The sequence below is a fragment of the Elaeis guineensis genome, chromosome 4 (genome assembly GCF_000442705.2).
Source record: "Elaeis guineensis isolate ETL-2024a chromosome 4, EG11, whole genome shotgun sequence".
Classification (NCBI taxonomy): domain Eukaryota; kingdom Viridiplantae; phylum Streptophyta; class Magnoliopsida; order Arecales; family Arecaceae; genus Elaeis; species Elaeis guineensis.
This window is the reverse complement of record NC_025996.2, coordinates 25,364,996-25,371,566: the sequence shown is the minus strand read 5'-3', so window position 1 is coordinate 25,371,566 and position 6,571 is coordinate 25,364,996.

Below are 6,571 nucleotides of genomic sequence, written 5' to 3'. Positions count from 1 at the left end.
CCGAAATAAACATTCAAAGATTTGTTTGCAACGTTACATGCATGCCTGATATGCCATTCATTCATGAAACTTGAGGGTTATTTTGCACGTTCACAGAATTGAAATGATGCGTTGTCGTTATTGTTCATGTAGTATTTTATATCCACATATTTTGGTAATGGTAAGGAGCATATTATTGTCATTTAAATGGGTTGATGTTTATGTCGATGGAGGCCCATCTAAAATGACCATGTTTAGGTTATCCATGTTTGGTTACATGCTTTACAGTCCGGGGAATTGTCTCCTTTTCTTCCCCTTTTTCTACAATCTTTTGGCAAACATGTTTTGGATGGTATATCAGTCTAATTCCAGTCTAATTATGTATATACAGAGTAATGTGTTGTAAACGAACATTTTTTTGTCGGTAAATCATAGCTGAATTTCCCTTGAAAAATAAATAAAAGAAACGTGATAGCTGGAGAAGGATCCATGGAATTTCTTCTTGAACCAAATCCCACTCTGTCGTATGCTTTTGTAATTTATAATGAACTCGATATGGTGGAGATTGTGATAATGGCTCCAATGAACTCTAAAATCACTTCTTTGTTTTCCCCGACTGTATCGATCTATTTGCCATTTTTCCAAAAGGGTGGCGGTGTTGTTTTAAAAGTGTTCTCGTTATCCATCCTTCTAACAGGAAGCCTCAGGGGGATGCCACCAGTGTTTCCTCTCAAGGAACACTTGTTATCCGTCTGTCCATCGATAAAAAGCCAGTCCGTTGAGTTTAGCTTGGAAGATCCTATCCCCCCATTTTCGGTAGGCCAACCAACCTGCAGACTGATTCGCCGCTAGAACTGTTCTATTTCTTAAAAAATAAAAAGAAAAAGCAAATTAAGGCATTGTCAAATGCTTGTTCTTTTTATACATATTAGAACAACCCATGAAATCTTTGTCATAATCTCCAAGGTTATTACTCTTGCCTCAGAGCTAAATTACGGTTAGTCCATGGTATTGTCAACACATGGCATGTTCTAGAATGCCTGTGGGTTGTACATGGTTATCATATAACTTGTAGGTCGGTGGTTGGGGTCGCAAAGTCAAACTGGCTGTTGTTTCAAGCCATGTTGCGTGTTCTAGTAGAATTATGCTTTGGGACTGCATGCTTTTATGTGCGTGTGTGTGTGTTATCTCTACTAATATAAATTATTCTGAACCTTCACCAACTCCCAGATAATATGTATGGCCCAAGTTTTTTTTTCTTTTTTCTTTTTTTGTTCTTTTTTAAACACCCCCCCCTCCAATAAACATACATAGGAATTTATTCAACTCTAAAGTGAATACGTTGGAGATGAGATCACAGATACCAACTTTCCCATAGTATAACCATCTAAGCTTGGTCGCACATGAATCAAGAGGAGGGGACGGTGGTTGAAGGAGTCACCAATTACAACGGGAAAGCATGCACATATGAATCACACAGACCGAGCAGTGTTTTATTTCTACCTGAATGATATGGTTCTCGTTTGCAGGACACGCTGGCAGAGAAGTTTAGGTGCAGCAGAGCAATCACCACGTCACAAAGCCTCCAATAAGTTGATCTAAGCGACAAAATTTTCTTCCTCAATGTCTTTGTTTACCATTTTGATTTGGTTTGGAGATATGCTTGAGTACAGACCACAGAAAGACAGTCAAATGCCTGCAGTTGCTGCATGGGCGGCCAAAATGGAGTCCAATTTGGCTCCCGACTCCCCTTCGTTTGACTGAGACCTTTGATCCCACTTACATTAGTCCACTAGCCGGGTGCGAAAAAGCAAGGCATGATACTGAAAGGACTACAATAAAGAGATTGAATTCACAGTGTCATTTGACAGGTGAACTACGACAGTAGATCGAGTAAGAAATAGCCATCTTCATTAACTAAATAGATTAAACATGATTTCGACGAATGCTTTTTGATCAGCTAATGTCTTGATTATAGATTGCAACCACAACATTGTCTCTGATTTTGCTATATGAGTAGATTTACAACTCCAAAAAAATATCTCGTGTCTTACAAAGTCAGAGGATTTCGGTAGTACGTACTTTTCCTTTTTGCATACGTGTGCTCCTGAAAAGCCAGGTTGAGTTGCTGGTGGGATTTAAATTTGTTCGAATCGAGGGCTCTAAAAGGTCATCCTCCGATGGGATCGAGTTAAATAACCTATTTGGTCGATTATTTAAGCTCTCAACCAGATAACATCTTCCTAGGTTCACATTGGATAGTCTTTTCTTTTTCCTTTTTCCTTTTCTTTTTTGATTCCAAGTCATATCCAAATTAGTATTTATTAACCCAACCTTTTCCCAAATCATGAATTAGGCTGGGCTATTTACCTTCGAGACGGTCGTGCTGGCTTGCGTCCCTCACATGATTGCTTTAATGACTACATCTCCTCTTCAAACAAGATCCTCTTTGATTTTTTGCACGGTTTAATTGTATCCTAGAATGCTGTGCAACACACGGTAGCCACTATCAAGACATAGATACTTATCAACCATATACACCGCACATCTCTATTAATTGATAGCCGTCCATCTCCTGGTAGTGATCATTGTGAGCTCCACAGCACTCTACGGTGCAAATGGCACACCGCATAAGGTTCATACTTTTCAAACTAACAAAGAATCCCAATGCGAGTCCATGTAAGTAATGCTATATTTTCAAAGAACCTTCCTGGAATGGGTGCAAACCTGGAAACTTTGGAGATGAAGGTTGGTGTAAAACGCCAGCGGTATGTAAAGCAGTCCTCTTTGGAAGCTTTACGGGAGAAACCGCATTTCCCTTTGAATATTATTCACTGGATGTGGATGGCCTGATGTAAGTCTGAGATCTCCACGATATTCAAATTCTTCTATTCCTACAACCAAACCAGATTTTTTTTCTCTGCCATTGACTATCCAATTTTATAATTTCTTGTGGTCTAAAGTTTAAAGTTTAAACCTTTTCACAGAAAAATTATTGACAGATGAATGATGCAACAGCTAGTATTACATTACTTTTACATCAAAACTTCAAAAAAAAAAAAATGTTTGATAAATCTAAAAATAGGATAGATTTAGGAGATGATTGATGTATTATTAATTTTTTAGTAACTGTTCGTTAACTTTTAGATTAACATGACATTAGTTAGCCGACAAGTTGATATCCTACCAATTTAAAAATGTAGTCCGCACCAGATCCACTGTAACTATTTATAGGTTTTCACTAGCATTGATAGCTTTTAGGGTCAACACAATTATTGGCGCAAGGTCATTTTTGGCGGGCAAAGAATTCGATCCTACTTGTGCATATGGAAGTAACAACGCTCTTCAACTTACGTTGACCATATAGTTATTGAAAGAAAGTGATTTACTTACTAAAATAACATTACACTATTACCTAATGCGTTTTTTTTAAGCAATTTTTTATTACTTTACTTGTTAATCTCTTTAATTTGTTTCTTTCTTTCTTTTCCACTGACCAATCATATGTTCAATGAGTTTCTCCTTCAACAACTCTGTTATTTTTTCTCACCAAAATAACAGCTCTGTTTTTTTCTTTTTTGTCAAGATATTGATGCATCAAAGTTCTATTATTTTACTTCCTATTTTAAGTATAAGACATAGTAAGTTGAGTATAATTATATGCTAAAAATTGTGGCGGTATATATAATATTTTTCAAGGTACGGATCCTAAATGCTTCTTAAGAAAAATCAATGATAGCTCTCTCAAAATAAAAATCCACAGTTGATTATGGTTTTTAACATCTCAGTTAGTTAGAAGTAAAATATTATGCATTTTTTAGTTTTTTTGTTTTTGAACATATATTGGATGCAAAATGGTACATTTTTAAAAGTATAATGGTGTGGTAAGTATACCTGTTCATGCTTCAAAATCTAGATTCCTAATATATCTACTGAGATCTCAAGCAGTTGTCTCCATTCTTTTAAGATCTTCCCAGCCTTCCATGTCAATAGAGATAAATCAAGATCTAATTTTTCTTGGTCTTAGCCACCCATGGAGTTTGCTGGGATATTATTTAGGATTTAAACCTTTCTATCCTTCAAATATACGTCTTTACTCATATATTCTTTTATGATTTCGTGTTTCCCAAGCACATACAAAGAGTGCTAGATGACTGGTTCAGAGAGAAAAATATAGCAGACTGGAGGAAAAAATAATTGAATAATTTCTCTTCCACTTCTTAAATTTCTCTACTTGCAAGATTTCTCTAAGGTTCTCTGAATTGTCCACAAGTCTAAAAGATTTCTTCCAGTCATTGCATGTTCTGGTTTTATAATCGACAATAGTGTTTGTAATATCGGACTTTCAAGTAATGATCCAAATTGGCCAGTTATATCCGAAGATTAAAATACTCAATTAGTAATGGTGCAATTATGATCAAATGAAATTTAGGCCCTAGTTGGATGCCCGAAGCTCCCATTCTCGTGGTGTTTCCTAAACGGATGGAGTTATTGAAAAGAGAATGTGAAGTTCGTCGAAAAATGGAAATCTTAAGATTATTATGCCCCTGGCTCTCTAGCCTTCCCGTCCTCTGCTTCTTCTATGACAAGAGTTACATTAATTTCTTAAACTCAAAATTCCGATAATATTATCCTCAACTTATAGTATTCATTGTAACTAATCCCATATATATATATATATATATATATATATATATATATATATATATATATATATATATATTGTTGATCACCAATAAGTGCTGAGACAAGGTTGATGACTTGATCAGCAAACTTGCACTATTTAATTGTTGAAGTTGCCGTAATATTCCCAATTTGGCTTAACCAAGCTTTCTCGTGTGACCAACCAGAAGAAAAATATGGTTGGTTGGTTCGGTTACTCAGCATACAACCACCCAGAAGAAACGCTCGGTTACTCAACTCAACTTCTGTCTTCCTTAGAAAAAAAGGGCCACGTACCCACAATTACCGGACGCACTTTTTATACAGTTTTATGGTGAAACCACTCCAATATGACAAATGCAATAATAAACTAGAAGGTCCCGAACCCCCAAGCCGTGAATTGCTGCCTAAACTGCATTTTAGTCTACCGCGTTGGTAAATTCTTTTTTTAGTCTATTCCAATTCTTTCTTTATTATTACTTGAGAGATGCACTTGCATGCCTCGATGGATATGATAACCGATTCTATTTGCACAAAAAAAAAAAAAAAAAATAGGACAAGATGGGTGGAACACGTTTTTTTTTTCTCTTTTTTTTTAAAAAAAAAATTTAGGGTCTGACCGATTATGCTCCGGTTATACTCAACCATCAAAAATATTAATATTCAACAGCTTATTAGTCAGATAGATTCACTATATTCAAAAATCTACAATTATATACAAAAGTATATAATTTAAAAGAAATAAATCTAAGCTATGAAAGTACATGAATTAAAATATAATATCAGATTATTAGTTAAAGTATATTAATAGCTTATCATAAGCTGATCAGCTTATTTTATGTTTTTTTATAAAAAGTACTAATTACTATTTTTATGTTTTCTTATCCATTCTATATAGAGAAGATGGACAGAGAAATATTACAATTTTTAATTGTTATAGTGGTAGGTACAATAGTGAAATTCCTGTGTTCCTTCTGGCATGTTTAGATCAACCATATTGTTTCACATGACATAAGAATGATACTGACGCATAATATGCAAGGAGATAATGAAATTTCTTTGGCATGTGATTTTTTTTTTTTTAATGATTGAATTTTTGATTGATTTTTTTCTTCTTCATGAATTGAATTTTCGATTGAAGTTCTTTTTGTGTAGAATTTTTTTAATGTAAATGTGTGCAAAATTCTTTTTCCTTATATAACTTCCCAAGATATCGTTGTTTTCTACAATTTATTTTAATTTTAAAGCAAGGTGGAGCTTTTTTGTCTCTTCTTTCGATTTAATGGGTATATAGAGATGTATGGCTTAACAGCACGGAATATAAGCAGTCCCTAGTTTGTTGGTCTTTGATTTATTTTTCACGATTTACACGAGGTCAAACGAACCGTTCGGTGCAGGTGCTGCGGGGACTCAGTCAGCAAACCTTGCCGTTACGATGGGGCTCTAAAAAGGCGATCGGAGGGACAGATTCTAACCACATCACCGGCCAGTCAAATGCCTAGCAGCCAACTGGTTGGTCTAGTCTTTTACCAAAAAAAAAAAAAAAAGAAAAGGTTGGTCCAGTTAGATGGACTAGGTCCAGTGGTCCACTCCAATAGAATTAACCAATTGTCTTTAAACAAGTCAAGATTTTTTTTTTTTAAAAAAAATCGAGATCAAATGAGAGGTGCCTATATGCTCCGAGATTTGGATTAGTCTACTGGACCCAAAAACAAAAAAAGAAAAAAAAAAAAAAAATGGTAGGTGAAGTTACATGCTCTCCTACGGGTAATTGCTAGTTTGGTATACCGAATGGAGAAGGCTTCCAAGATTCCCAAACGGGCGACCGGGTAGATACAACAAAGGAGTCAAGGTTGCAACCAATTCTTCTCATTTGCTCCACCCTTTCAAACCCTTAAAACAATCCGGCTCCCTCTAATTATATAAAGAA